This window comes from Coenobita brevimanus, chromosome 24 (assembly GCF_032717465.1).
Source record: "Coenobita brevimanus isolate Jiangsu-jjx chromosome 24, ASM3271746v2, whole genome shotgun sequence".
Lineage (NCBI taxonomy): Eukaryota > Metazoa > Arthropoda > Malacostraca > Decapoda > Coenobitidae > Coenobita > Coenobita brevimanus.
Genome location: NC_136977.1, coordinates 32,585,713 through 32,601,627, shown reverse-complemented (window position 1 = coordinate 32,601,627; position 15,915 = coordinate 32,585,713).

Below are 15,915 nucleotides of genomic sequence, written 5' to 3'. Positions count from 1 at the left end.
AGGTGTCAGGAATAAGTTACACAATATAGCAATCTTGCTGTCAATACACAGGCCAGATGTTGTTTGTTTACAGGAGACGCGCCTGGAGGATCATCCTGATCCTCCACAGTTCAAACACTATCACTCATATAGAAGATATGAAGGTCACGGAGTTGCCATATACACACACATATCACACCCACAAACGGAAGTGATTCTAAATTCTACTCTGGAAGCTGTCGTGTGCAGAGTAAAATTTAATAACACGTATCTGTCTATTTGCTCTCTGTACTGTCCTCCACACGGCCCCATTGATAGTGATGCTTTAAATTCACTAGTTGAACATCTACCTGGGAATAAGTTAGTGTTGGGCGACTTTAACGCCCATCACTATCAATGGGGTAGCTTGAGGATCGATGGTCGTGGGGAGCAAGTAGCCGACCTAATACTACAGTCCAACCTCTGTCTTCTGAACGATGGTAGAGCGACTCGTGTAGATGATTGTACTGGTAACTTTTCGGCCATTGACTTATCTTTGGCCTCCCCTGGTATACATCAAGATTTCTCATGGGACCCTTACGACGACTCCTTGGGAAGTGATCATCTGTCTTTCTTATACACATGACATCATTTCGGACCCTCCAACCCCAAAATTTAACTATAAGAAAGCAGATTGGGGATCCTTCTCAAGGATTGCCAATTTAGATATATCTGGGGAGACCATAGATGTTAAAGTCGAAAATATAACCCAATCCATATTACACACAGCTGAGACTGCTATTCCCAAGGCTTCTACAGTTCATGAGAAGCATAGAGCACATTGGTGGACACCGGATTGCCGACAAGCATTAAGAAAACGCAATAGGAGATACAGGATTTTTGATAGTCAGCCCACTGAGAAAAATTTTATTGCATACAAACAGGCACGGGCTGAGGCAAGGAGAATAATAAGAAGGGCCAAACGTGACTCCTGGCGGTCCTTTGTGTCCACGGTGACTCGTACAACACCATTAAGTAAAGTCTGGTCCGCTATAAGAATATTACATAATAAAGGCCCATATTTCCTGATCACCATTCTTCAGGTTAATAATAACATCTATGACGAGCCCGCAGACGTTGCTAACATCCTCGCCAGGAGTTTTTCTCATGTAAGTAGCTCGGCCAATTATGACCCGCGTTTTCAACACCATAAACGCACGGCTGAGCTACAGATATTAGACTTTGCCACAGAAGACGTACTCTTCCCGTACAACAAAGAGTTTACGTTAGATGAACTGCTCCTTGCCCTTAAATCCTGTAAAGACACCAGCCCTGGACCAGACACCATCACGTACAGTATGATCCAGCATCTTAATCAGGACAACCTGATTGAGATGTTAGCATTGTACAATGAGATTTGGGCATCTCGAACGTTCCCAAACCCATGGCACTTTGCGCACATCATACCGGTACCCAAAGAGGCTGGTCGTCTTATGAATCCCACTTCATTTCGTCCTATTGTCTTGACTTCTTGTCTATGTAAGGTCATGGAACTTATGGTAAACAATAGACTTCTTTTTGTTTTAGAGTCGAAGAATTTGTTAAATGATCAACAATGTGGCTTCTGTAAATAAAGAAGTTCACTAGATCACTTAATAAATTTGGAGCATTGTATTGTAGAGGCATTTGCCAATAAAGAATTTATGATAAGGGTGTTCTTGGACATCCATAAAGCCTATGGCATGACATGGCGACACGGTGTACTAATGAAGCTCTATGCTTATGGTTTGAGAGGAAATTTGCCTATTTTTATTCACTAGATCACTTAATAAATTTGGAGCATTGTATTGTAGAGGCATTTGCCAATAAAGAATTTATGATAAGGGTGTTCTTGGACATCCATAAAGCCTATGGCATGACATGGCGACACGGTGTACTAATGAAGCTCTATGCTTATGGTTTGAGAGGAAATTTGCCTATTTTTATTTCAAATTTCTTAAGGGACAGGACTTTCTCTGTCAAATTGCTCCATAACGTAACATCGGATATATTTATCCAGGAAAACGGGGTGCCACAGAGAAGTGTTCTTAGTCCTACTTTATTTAGTATTATGATCAATGATATTCTGTCATTAGCTCCCATCCCGAGGAATCTTACATACTCGCTCTACGCTGACGATTGTGCGATATGGCATTCTTCCCGTAATGCACAATTTTCGGCTGGGAGGATTCAAGCAGCCCTTGACTCCGTCTACCTATGGGCCTTGCAGTGGGGTTTAAGTTTTCCGTCCATAAGTGTGCCGCTGTAGTCTTCACTAATCGTAACGTACCTAATTTGTGCTTAACTTTGGATAATCAGGCAGTACCTTTTCAAAATTCTGTAAAATTTTTAGAAATACATTTTGATCGCAGAATGAATTTTAAACTTCACGTTAATACTTTGCTTGCTCGTTGTGATAAACCGTTAAATGTCCTCAAGTACCTAGTGGGTACTATCTGGGGTGCCGACAGAAAATATTTATTAATGGTGTATAAGTCCCTTATTTGATCGAAGCTAGACTATGGCGCACAGGTGTATGGCTCGGCATCCGATGCCATGCTGAAATGATTGGATGTGCTACAGAATAAATGTTTACGAATGTGTCTTGGAGCCATCCGGTGTACCCGTGTGGCTCGTATGGAAGTGGAGGCGAATGTGCCTCCCCTCCATATTCGCTGTGACCACCTGGCCTTGTCCTACGGTGTAATGACATTTAGGAAAAGTAATATCGGCAATGTGGCCTGTTCCCCCCTGCGTCAATACCACCACCTTCTGCAGGGGGTGCGTCGGTCACTTGCCGTTCGCCTCCACTTACTGACTCAAGAGCTTGGTGTGGACCCCAGTGACTGTGACAAGTTGATGTTAAAAAGTATAGCGCCTTGGGAGCCACCTGGCTTTACAGTTGATGTTACATGGCTCCCAGCACCAAAGGCCAAGGCACCAGAGGCAGAGGTCCACCACTTGTTTCGTAACATCATCATTCGTCACTTGGGGTCCCACCACTTGTACACCGACGGCTCCAAGTCGAGTGCATGTGTGGGTGCAAGTGTGTGGTCGAGTGAATGTGCCCTCAGGTATCGGTTGTCGACTCATGCATCTGTGTTTACCTCAGAACATTTCGCTATTGACAAAGCCATAGACTATGCTCTCAATTCTAGGCATGACTCATTTGTCATATTTTCAGATTCAAAATCAGCCCTTCAGGCAATTGCATCTAGCACGACGGACTCTCATGAGATCCAGGGCCGCATCGTTAATAAGTTGCATTCATGCAACAAGTTATTCACGCTGATCTGGGTGCCTGGTCATTGTCGTATCTACGGCAATGAGCAGGCTGACTTACTTGCAAAGTCGGCTGTAGAGCTCGAGGAGGCTTGGGACGTTCCTCGTGATCTACGGTTGAGTCTCTCTCGAGAATTCAATAAATCTTCTGTGGCAAGGTCAGTAGACCAGACTTAATATTCCAACCTGTAAGCCGTACCTAGGCGACTGGGACACTACCAACCGTCCCAGTCGCCTAGAAGAAAAAGTGTTGGCTCGTTTATGGCTTAATGCCACCATATTAACACATTTGAAACCTTATATGGAAAAACGATTCCCGCCGCACTGTGACATCTGTGAAGTGGTGTTATCTATCAGTCATATCATCCTGCGCTGTCGGCGATTTATTCGTGAACGTGCTTCACTTATAAATTACTGCGGTGCAGTAGACGTCCCCTTCACCCTTTCCACCATCCTGGGTGACGGGGACATTGTTATGACTGATATATTGATGGCTTTCTTGAGAGAGACCGGACTGATCAGAGTGATGTGACTTTTTTTACTGTGTGGTTATGGTTTTTATCAACGGTAAATATGTATATATTGCTATATTAATTAGGGTTGACAGTTGAGATATTTGAAATAGTTCCTCCTCCCACTGATCTATTTCTGATATAGATGTCCCCTACATTAAGCCGAGTTCCTCGCCTGACAGTCACCAGCTGATGAATGCAAATGTGCAATATAGAAAGGTATTGGGCACTTGCAGTCGATGGTGGTCTGCTAGGCGAGGTTCTTCACTTTTTGTACAAATTATGTAAATACATTATATCATCATGCTTAAGTTATTCTAATGGGGTGCTTTGGGGCCGCCATTGAAGTGGTCGAGCCTGCCACTGACAGTGAACAGTCGCACTCTCATGAATCATTAATAATATATCTTTGTGTGGACTTATGATTCAAATTAATGCTTGTAATGTGTAGAGGAATTATTTTTTTCTCAAATAATTGAGAAGAAATGAAGGGAAACTACTTATTATTTTCATAGTAATACGTAAAAAATATTTATCCAGCTAGACTAGCATCAAATGAACTCCAAGATCCTCATTTATTTTGCATTAGTAGTCTTTTATTGTACTGAAAGAGGTGGAGTTACATTACTCACTATTGGCTGGAACGAAATACTTTGTAATTGCCCTCTTCAAGTCGATTACTAGCCAATATAAGTAAAAAATCGGTACGACGCTCGTAACATCCCAAATATCCAAGTGGCGCATGCGCATTGAAGGTACAGTCCCAGGGACAAGATAGACTCTGCTTTTGTTTACTAATATTGCGGCACCCAAGATTTTGTAATATTCACATTTGAGGACATCAAGATAATTTCAGAAAGGCTGTCTTAGATAAATATTTTTACAGATCAGCTTCTAACTAACTGCTCTATGCTGCAAGATATTACCAAATTCTTGTTACTGTGCTTTCATTTCACCAAAGATTTTGTGTCCATGTGGGACAAGAGGGATGTTGTTGATAGTGAGGTGTGAGTTATGACTGTGTTCTACCATAAAAGAGGCCATTCTGAGTCTTTTTGTAGTACACCAGTCATGAAGTGTGTGTGGGAGTGTTAAGTCATCTGGGTAGGAAGCAGTGTGTACTTTGTGAGTGAAAGTGAAAAGCACATATTTATATATATATATATATATATATATATATATATATATATATAAAAATATTTTTATATATATATATATATATATATATATATATAATTTTCTATATATACTTATTATAGAGAATATATTCTATTCTGGATTGATTAGCCACTTTGAGAAATATATACATACTGTATGACACTATATTATCCAAATTGTTTATTTTGTAATTTCATCATTCATAATCTGAGGAAATTGATGGCCACCCCTATTAATGCACAGGGGAACAGAACAGTACGATTCTGATTCTCAGCGTGCGTCCTCTCGACTTCAGTCCAGCCTTCCGACCTCTCTCACGAGCAGGCAAAAAATGACTGTTGACCGTTCCTGGATTTGGGACGGTTTGTCGAAATCGTTGACTGAAGGCGAATTTAGGCATTAATAAATTTAAGTTAGTAAATCGTCTCAGAGGAGGAAAATATGACTTTCCTCATTGAAACCATATATTAAGAGATACAAATCTACTCATTTCTAAAGAATTAACATAGAAAACATTAAATTATAAGGGATGAATGAGCTGACTAGTTGCTAGACTTGCCAGATTAGAATATTTTTACCTTTTTGTATGACTCATACAAATGAATAAGCTCTTGTTGTGTGTATTCATTGGAGAGTGTAAGTGGTTTTGTAAGTAGGAATGACATTAATCCTATAACAAGTGCACACAAACAAATGCAGCATATGATTCATGAGCATGCGTGTCCTACGACGTCTGTGGCAGGCTCGACCATGACGATTGTCAATTGTCTTCACCCCACAAAGCACCCCATTAGGGACGACAGCTGACGTATATGGAAATGTTCCTGATTCGTCTCGTTCCCTTTCATATACTGATGTCCCCTATATTAGGTTGTGCCTCGATTGACAGTCACCAGGTGATGAGTGCAGGTATGTAATGTAGAAAGGCATTACATATCTGCAGTCGATGGTGTTCTCTTGGTCGAGGCCTTTTTAACATTAGTGTAGGTCTAGTTGTCTCTTAGGATTTAGTAAAGGTTAGCGATTTGTCTGTTAGGTGGTTAGTTTTAGGGTCTTCAGATTTGGTATTTTTGTTTATAAGTATTATAAGGTTAAAAATAAAAAAAAATAAAAAATAAAAATAAAAATACAAAAAAATAATAAAATAAAAATTATTATATATATATATGTACGTGTGCATGAAAGTGTGTCTGTTCATATGCATGGATGTTTGTATGTATATATGTATGTATATATATATATATATATATATATATATATATATATATATATTTTGCCTTAATGACCAGGGGCTCCGGCCTCAATGGTCGATAGGCAAAAAAAACAGAGAGAAAAAAAATACCGTTCTGAAATAAGCCACTAATTCATCCAAATCTCATAGACGAACTTTAGGGACACTCGACTGGTTTTCAATATAACTGTTATTCCATCTAGATTTGAACTTAATTTCATTATGGTCACTTTATCCAAGTGTCCGCCAGCTTCTATATTACTAATAATGATTTCTCTATGAGACAAAAGCAAATCTGTTTTATTATTACCTCTGGTGGGCTCCCGTATATACTGATAAGGGAAATTATCATAGACTACTTTTAGAAATTTATCTGATTCTTCATACTCTGTCAGATGCTGCCAGTTTGTCCTGGGTATGTCAATGCCCCCTACGATAATTATCAAGCTGGATCTTGTTTAAGCTCCTCCCAAAGGTATTTGCTATCATCGCTGCCTCTGAAGGTCTGTATATAGCTCTTAAGACTAATTTTTCCTTGTTATTCTTAATTTCAGTCCAAACACTTTCAGTATCCCGACTGACTTTTATATCTGTTTTATTGTGACTGTTTAAAGAAATTTCTACGTATGGCTACCCCGCCCCCCTTTCTTTCCCAGGAGGTTAGATTGAAAAATATTTTACCATTGGATTTGGTATTCTGCCAAAAACTAGCGAGTCTCTACGCTCATCGATATTTCATTAATAACAAAAGAATATATGATGAGAGGTTTACTGTAGTGGGCCAGTTGGCCCATGCTAGGCAGCTCCTACAAGAGTGACTAAATTACTAGAAATAATGATAGTAAAGAAAAAAGCTCTCACCTGCCCACCAAACTTTCCAACCGAAACCGGCAGGAAAAAGTGAAGGCTCACTGCGCAATATAGAGAAAGCTGGCGTGGACAATTATAGGAAAGCGAGAACTGAGAAAAGAGACTACCATTGTGAAACCTGAAAAGGAAAACTGAGTTATTACCTATTATCAGGAGACTTTTTTTTTTATAACCATGCCATACTTGTCATATGTATATTTATTTTGCTTATGCTTGAAATTCTGAATGAAAGGAGCAGCACCTACAACACTAGGTAGGTTCTTTTCACTTGTCGACTACTCTAATGCCAAACCAATATTTGCTTACCTTCTAAGACGGAGTTATCTAATTGAAACCATTACAATGGTTTCAATTAGATAACTCCGTTATCTAATAATAATAACTTCAAGTTCTATCCTGTATGTTCACTGTAGGTAGTGTACCCTGCTTCTTCAACTCAATCGCCTCAATTAGGTCTCTCCTCACTCTACACCTTTTTAGTGGGTGCAAATCTAGTCTTTTCAGTCTGTCTTCATGAAAAAGGTTCCGGACATCAAGTATCATTTTTGTCATCTTCTCTGTACATTGTCTAACGAATTTGTATCCAATATATAGTACGGACACCAGAATAGCATTGCATTGCCTAAATGTGGCCTTACTAATGGTCGATAAAGTTGCAGTATCATTTTAAATGTCCTATTGCTCATGTTTCGAGAAATAGATCCCAGGACAGTATTTGCTTTAATTCTCGCATTAACACACTTTTGCTTCGGTTAAAGGTATTTACTAATCATGATTCCTAGCTTTTTGTCGCATTCTGATTTTTTTTTCCTTTATAGTTTTTAACGACAATATCTCTTTTCTCCTTAGTAACTGTATCCTTTAGTTCATCTTTTTTGCTACGTAAACTTCTCCTGTTGGCATAATACATTTGTAAATCATTAATAATACCTAAATTATTGTCTTGGGGAGATTTTCTTTCGTTAGCCTTGATTTTAAGTGGGAAACATTTCTCTGCAAATTATTTTTCCATGCCATCAGAGTCTATTTGTATCTTAGGTTCTCGAGCGGATGTATCTACACTTATGGCTTTATATTCGTTCTTGTTCTTGGTAATTCATCTGTCTATACCTGATGTTAAAGATCCCTGAGTGGATTTGCTACATCTTACTATCCATCTAACATTTAACTCCTAAAAAAACTCTCCGCAGCTCCCAATCTACTGACGAACTAAAGAAACATCAGACAGTCTAATTCGGCTGTGGGGAAACTCTTGTTAACTCATGCAACAGAATGGCGTCTTTTATTCGGTGTTCTTACTGATGAAACATTGATATTTTGCCTTTTGGAGACGTTTCCTAGGCACGCATTGTCGTCTATTAAACCCTACAATAATAGAATTCCTTCCTAACTCAGATAAATTCGTCTGGGTGTAGTAAGAACGATGAAAGGCTTAAATCTAATTAAAGCTGTCCATTGGTCGCAAAATTAACTAAAGATTAAAAAAAGACATCCCAGGGCAATGAAAAACTTTAAATTACCCTAATGTTGTCTACTTCAGTCTAATGGAATAAGATTATCTGCGATGCTACAAGGTGCATCCCTCACCGCACCTCTGACTCTTCATCATCTGGCTGGCTGGTTGATTCAGTAAAGGAAGATGGGAATCGTAAATCCACAAGTTGGCAATTACAAACTTCTATTACAAACTTCTATCCATCACACGCTGAATAAAATCCTATGGTATCAATTTTTAAATGAAGTTGCCCTCCAATACAATATTAGGCAGTATACGGATATCCCTTAGACATACTGGCAAAAAAGAACTTGTCTCTTTTGAACTGATTACCCGTCCCCGCCCTGGAGGGGCACGGGGACAGGTGTTGTTTTCACTCGATTTGTCTGTTTGTTTTGTTGGTTCTCTGTCTGTTAACAGCTTTACGCGAAAACACTATAGTCGTTCTATTTTATGAAGGCAGTTTGGATGGCGTGCTCTGGGACCTCACTCTGTTAGCTCTGTTGTCACATCGTCGCCACACACGTGCTCTCTCTCTCTCTCTCTCTCTCTCTCTCTCTCTCTCTCTCTCTCTCTCATATTTATATTAACTACTACTAATTGTATTTTCTTTATTTTCTCTCTTGTTTTCGACTTTTTTCAACACCACCCCTGAGGTAAAAGTCTATAGGTGCGTTTTTTTTTTATAGCTTCCATGGCGGGAGACTGACCGAGTATGACCCGCTCACGCAGGGCTGTCCCTCGTGTCACCACCTGACAACGTCGCAAACGCCACGCTGACAAGTCTTATGAGATTCGTACCATACTATAGCTTTTTTATTGAATTACATCTATACAGAGTGTTTAAAATTCATTTATAAGTAGTTACTAGCTTAAAATAGGAGAGTGAGAGAGAGAGAGAGGTGAACACAAATAATTACACGTGTGTCGGCAGTGATGTGACAACAAAGCTAACAGTGTGAGGTCCCAAATCGCACCACCCAAACTGCCTTCATAAAATAGAACGACTGTAGTGCGATTTTAACTAAAATTACAGGAATGATGGGCTATGACCTGATCACAAGATTAAATTTTGGGCCAAACTGGGCCAAGGCCCAGGCTGTAGGCCCAAAAAATGTAAAGAAAAATAATCGTTTTTCACCATAACTCTTTCAAATTCGTCATATCGACATGACACCAAAATCTAAATGTGTATCTTTCAAATCTGCATCATATAGCATGCCTCATTACATCAGGGGGGAGGTCACCCTCAGTTAGCGGCAGGGGGTCAATGTCAGATGAGTGGGGCCTAAAATTTCAAATGGACATAAAATCGTCAATTTTCGCCCGGTTTACTCCAAATTTGATGTGTGACATCTTTGACTAGATATCCTGTTGTGTCTATAAGTCAGCACTAAAATCACTGCCGGGGACGGGTTTGCTGTGACTTGGGACTGCTTCTTGTTAAAACTGTGATGGAATCAAAAGTAGAATTGAAAAGGCGCTATCAGGCAATATTGAACTTCGCTTATTCATCTATGGACTCCTCAACCCTTTACTAAAACTGGTTGTCATGAAATTATCTCCCGCGGTGAATATAATTCCATAACGGTGGCAAGAGCGAAATGCATGAAAGACGCTCCAGGATAATGAAGAACTTCGAACATTATTTGCCATAATTTCTCCGTTCTCTCGTACGAAAACTGGCAATTACAAACTTTCATCACCCCAAAACTGCTACTACTTCTATACTGCCACCAACGGGAGAGATACAGGTCACAGGAGGGTGCTTCAAGTTTTTTTTTTTTTTTTTTTTTTTTTTTACTTTGGCTAGAATTTTGGTGTTATCGACGGGTTCTGGTAACCTCAACCAATCTATAAATCACCAGGGTGTATACTAATACCAAGGTACTCAGTGAGAAAAAGAAAGACGAAGAAATATGGACAGTTTACTATGTGACCCTGGCAGTGTTTTCATTCCAACGGTCATGGCGGTTGCTTTTCTAAGCTCCTAACATATGTGTCCTTTATGCCACAAGGCTACTTTCCTCTTCTGTGCATTATAGCGGGCATCAATATCTGAGAAGCTTTATTCTTGGGTGTAGGATCGAAAATAAATAACACCAATCTTGATGAAGAGCTCAGGAGTCCCATTATCTACTGTGACTGTTGCCATGGCATCAAATGAGTGCCCAGAGTAGCGTGTAAATAAATATCTGTGAGTTACTAGTGTGTCAGCATGGAGAATCTATTAAATTTGGACAACATTCCGTGTTTTATCAACTCTGCAAGAAATGAATATTCATCAGACACTCAGTGAAGTAGTCTTATCAGTCTTTACCCATGAAGAAATAAAAAAGGGTAAGAAACTTTGTGTAACATTCTAAAGAAGGATATTACATGGAGAAGAGGCCCCGGTAAAAAAACGCAATGATCTCTGTGATTTAAATGCTATACGTGAAGAACTGTTAACATCAAAATCTAAAATAAAGTTTGCGACTGATTCTCATAAAAGAATACCTCAGTTAGGTTTTAAAATGTTTGGGCCAATGCTGAAAACATTAGCTGACTAAGCGAGTCGAAACAATGAAATTCTTCCAAAAATTCTTGATATAAAAACAGAAGTTATCAATACAGCTGATTCCGTGAGGGATGTTAAGATTAATGGTAATGACTTAAAAAACTGATTTCAAAGTGCAGTAAATGGGAAATTTGGGTTCAGTGAGAGTGGCCCAAGGAGAGACTGTCATAAAACCTCACAAAATGGTTAGCAGGGAGAATGAAGAAGTGAAGAATGTTTATGCACAGGTTGTAGCAGTAATAAATGAGCAACAGGTGTAAAGAGATAGTAACATCTCAGATGTAAGTGGCGCTGTCCGGGTGCCTACAACATCTGCACTCACTTATACAAAATCATCAAAAGAACATCTATAGGTAGAAAATGAATATGATTACAATCATGAACCTTAGAGAATATCACTCGAAGTAATCACAGAATTGGAGGAGTAGTGATGTGAAGCAACCCAGCACCGCCCGTTATGGACATCAGCACAGGTGCCATTAGCAAGATCTCGCCAAACACAACTCCTACTGGAGCTCGAAAAGACCCTCAGTGACTGCCCGTTATAAACGGAAGGGGCCAGGTCATGCAAGACGTTGGTTGGACACCACCAGTCACGGAAAGTCAAGTGGAAAGACAGTGCGAGGAAATCCCATAATGCTGTAGTTTCAGGTTCTCGGAAATGTGATGGTAATACCATGAGAGCGGCAACAAGATTCGTGGATGTTTGTAGGTAGAATTTCAAAAGGAATTGATGCCTCTTGCATGAAGGAATATATAAGAGAAGTTTTTGATGTAGAAATATTTTTAATTGATGAAGCAGAAATTCGGTCTTCAGGTTTTAAACCTTTAAGATTAATATCAAACTACAGTCGCGGCGCGCGGCTCTCAGGTTGTTATTATCGTGCCCTGGCAACCTACCATTCAAAGTGTCTCTGATTTCGTGTATAATATGAGACGCATGTGATTCGTGTATAATGTGTTAGTGTATAATAATATTCGTGTATAATATATTCATGCATAATGATATGATTTGTGTATAATATGATACGAAATCGGACGCACTTTTGAATGATAGGTTGCCAGGGTACGATAATGACAACCTCAGAGTCGTGCGCCGGGACTATAGCAGATAGACTAATTATGAGCTGTAGCCTGAGGATAATGTTTTGGATAAACTTTACAGCAGATAATCTAAGAAGTCAAGCAATACTGAGATTTCATCATATTTTTGCATTTTGACTGTTTGTTTATACCATGGCATGGAATATTTTTAAGCTTTTCGTTTTAACTACCACTCATTAAGGAAGAATATTGATTTAATAAGAGAGCTCACTTATGCAAATATCGATATCATATTTCTACAGGAAACTTTTATAACAAAAGAGACGTTAGGTCTTTTGGACTTTATTCGTGAAAACTATGACAGAAAAGGTGTTGGTGCAATGTTAAAAAAAAAAAAAAAAAAAAAAAACAGGTTCCCATGGCTGGTAGGCCTGAAGAAGGATTAGGATTTTTATGCATCAGAATTCCTGTTTTATAATAAAAAAAATACAGTTTTAGAGAACAACATGATCATGATGACTGTTAACGTTTCTGGACTTAGTACTGCTTGTATATTATATACAATAGAGAGAGAGAGAGAGAGAGAGAGAGAGAGAGAGAGATACGTACAGACGTCGAAATAAATTCGTTTCCTTTTCCGTAGACTAAGGTGTTTGTAACACTGCTCGATGGAGAGGTATCCCCTCCTCCTCCCTTCCTCATAGTCCCACACTCCCACCCAACCCCCCCACGTTTCTCTCCAACCCCATAACCCCACCCGGTACCCTCCATACTCTCGCTCACAGCCAGCTAGGGGTTTCTGTAGTTCAAGCACCTATCTAATTACGTGTACTGCGAACAACTAATATAGGAACAGTAGAGTATATGTCATAAACCAAGTTAGGAAAAGGTTTACTATACTTTGTGTGTGTGTGTGTGTGTGTGTGTGTGTGTGTGTGTGTGTGTGTGTGTGTGTGTGTGAGAGAGAGAGAGAGAGAGAGAGAGAGAGAGAGAATTAGGGAGATTATTAAGGAGACAGAAAAAGTAACCTGCAGGAGAGAAAGGGACTGGATAGGACGTAGGGTAATAGGATGGAGGAGAAACTTCCTTTTTTTTTCGGGGGGGAGGGGTAAGGACGGAAGGAGAGAAATTAAGAGGATGATATGAAAGCAGGGTTGTTAAGAGGAAGGAAAGTGAGTATCGAGGGTGTGAAGGGAGGTAAACATTCAAACATACAAGGAGGAAGAGGAAGAGAGATAGACATCTGGAGGCAAGGAACTGGGTCTGAAATGTGAGAGGAAAAGCAAAAAGAAAGTATGTGGGCGGAGAACGGGCGAGAGGGAGGGGAGAGGGAAGGAGAGTCTGGAGAGGAATGAAAAAAGAGTGAGACCTTGGGAGAGAGGGAGGGAGGGAGGCAGGAGAGGGAAAAGAAGAAAAGGGCTTATTACTGGAGGAGAGGGGGGAAGCAGTGAAGGAAAATGGTGTTAGTATTGGTACAGGATTATGCAGGAAGGAAAGGAGTAAAAAAGATATGAAATTGTGACGGATTCCATAACTAAAAAACGATTTTGACACAAGGAGGGTAGAGACAGCGTGTGTGAGGTAAGGAGAGAGAGAGAGAGAGAGAGAGAGAGAGAGAGAGAGAGAGAGAGAGAATGACCTTCCATAAGGACGAGGGAGAGGCATGGAGTGGTTCATGTGCAAAGTGATGAGGGAGACAAGAACCTGAATAAGAAAAAAAAAACTAAAAAACATCTTTTTCTCTTCCATTGCTGTCTGTTCACTCCTTTTCTCTTCTTACATCCTTCCGTCTCTTTTTCTTCTCCCTTCCTCCTCTACTCTTTTTCAGTCCTATTTTCTTTTCTCTCCGTCACTTCCCTCTTTGTCTTACTCTTTCTTGACTTAGGTCTCCTATTCTTTTTTTTCTGCTTATATCTTTCTCTTCGTTTTCCTTCTATACCTCCTTCCATTTTCTTTGTCTCTCTTCTTCTTCTCTCTCTCTCTCTCTCACTCTCCGTGTTATTTCTCCTTCTTCCCTTCCTCTTTCTGTCTTCCCCTATTTTTCCCTGTTTTCTTCTCTCCGTTTTTTTCCTTCTATCCCTACATCATATCCCCGTCTACTTCTTCTCTTCTGTTCTTTTCCCCATTCCGTGCACTGGTAGATTATATTCCCTCTCCTCACTCTTCCCTATTTCTTTCCATCCTCTCCATTTCTCCCTTCCTCCATTCTTCTCTCCTTTCCTCTTCTCCCGTTTTAATTTCGTTCCCTTTTCCTTCTCTCCTACCTTTTCATTCCCTATTTGTTGTTGCCCACCCTTTTGGTCACTCCAATATTTCTCTTCCCTCACTACGTCCTCCCAATCCCTTTCTCTTTCTCTCCAACTTTTCTCCCTTCCCTCCTCCCTCTCTCCAGACTCCCTTCCTTCTTCTCTTCAACCTTTCTCTCCCTTCCTACCCCTTTCCATCCTTTCTCTCCCTTACTCACTCCCTCTCCCAAGCCTTTCTCTCCCTTTCTTTCTATTTCTGTTCAGACTTTCTTTTCGTTTCCCTCTCTTCCCCCTCCGTCAATCCCTCCGTTCTTCCCGCTCTCTTTTCCTTTCCCTTTCCTTCTTTCCACGATTCATTCTCTCCACTAATCCCTACACTAAACCTTCTCTTCACTCCCTCTTCTCCCTTTCAAATCTCCCTCTCCCTCTGCCCTCCACTCAAAAGTCAGTGATACTTTTAACGTGAAGCCCTCCAGCCCAGACGGAGGGAAGGAGGGACGTGAGTGAAAGAAAAGAGGAATGGGATAGAAGGAAGGAGGGGAACTGGTGGTGAGAAGGATGTGAGTGGGTGGAGGGAAGAGAAAGAACAGGACAATGCTTGAGAAGGAAGGAGAAAAGAGGGGGGCTAGAAAGAGATATTTGGAGGTTGATTAATATGGAGGAGAGGAGAAAAGAGGAGAATACTGCAAGAGAGAGAGAGAGACTTGGAATGGTAAGAAGAATCAGGAGAAATACTGATAAAAAGAGAGACAAGAAACTTAAGCACAGAGGAAGAAAACACGCAGGTGAAAAAATGGAACGATGTTATAGGAGTGACACAGGAACGGAAGCACACACACACACACACACACACACACACACACTTTCGAAATATTTGTCGACCTATCTGTCTGTGCCTGTCTGTACTGCCCCCCCCCCTCTCTCTCTCTCTCTCTCTATGGATCCTTTGTCTCATCCCCAGTTTCCTTTTCCCTCCTTCCCCTTTCTTTATAGCTACCTGCTCAGTCCCTACCTTCCTCCCTCTTTCTTTCCTTTCCTTCATCTCTCTCCCCCTATGTCACTCCGTTCACTCCACTGAGTTCCTTGTCTCAATAGAGTGAACGGAGCTAGGGCCTGATTGACTGCTGCCTACATTAAAAGCACCAGGCAAGGCTGCCACACCACCCCTAAACATCTACACTGTGCACTGTGTAGTTTCCACGTTATGTCCACAGACGCCCCATTAACTAAACATACCGGTTTATAATGTCACGCCGTAACTATTAGTTGATTTGATTACTTCTCTTTCAATTTACTCAAACGGGTAACTTATAAACAAAGTATTATTGGATGTGACTTTTCCTTTCTAGTATTTCCTGTGAAATTTCCATGTCAGTTTTTCCATGCTGCATGGTGGTTTTTCTCACTTTTTCCTGGAGGGTTTGGGGGTGGGGGAGCCTTCTTGCTTTACTATCCTTATCCTTCAGCATGTCGAGTTAGATCTTGTAGTCATAGTTTTCTCGTAACAAGCAGCCTCGAAA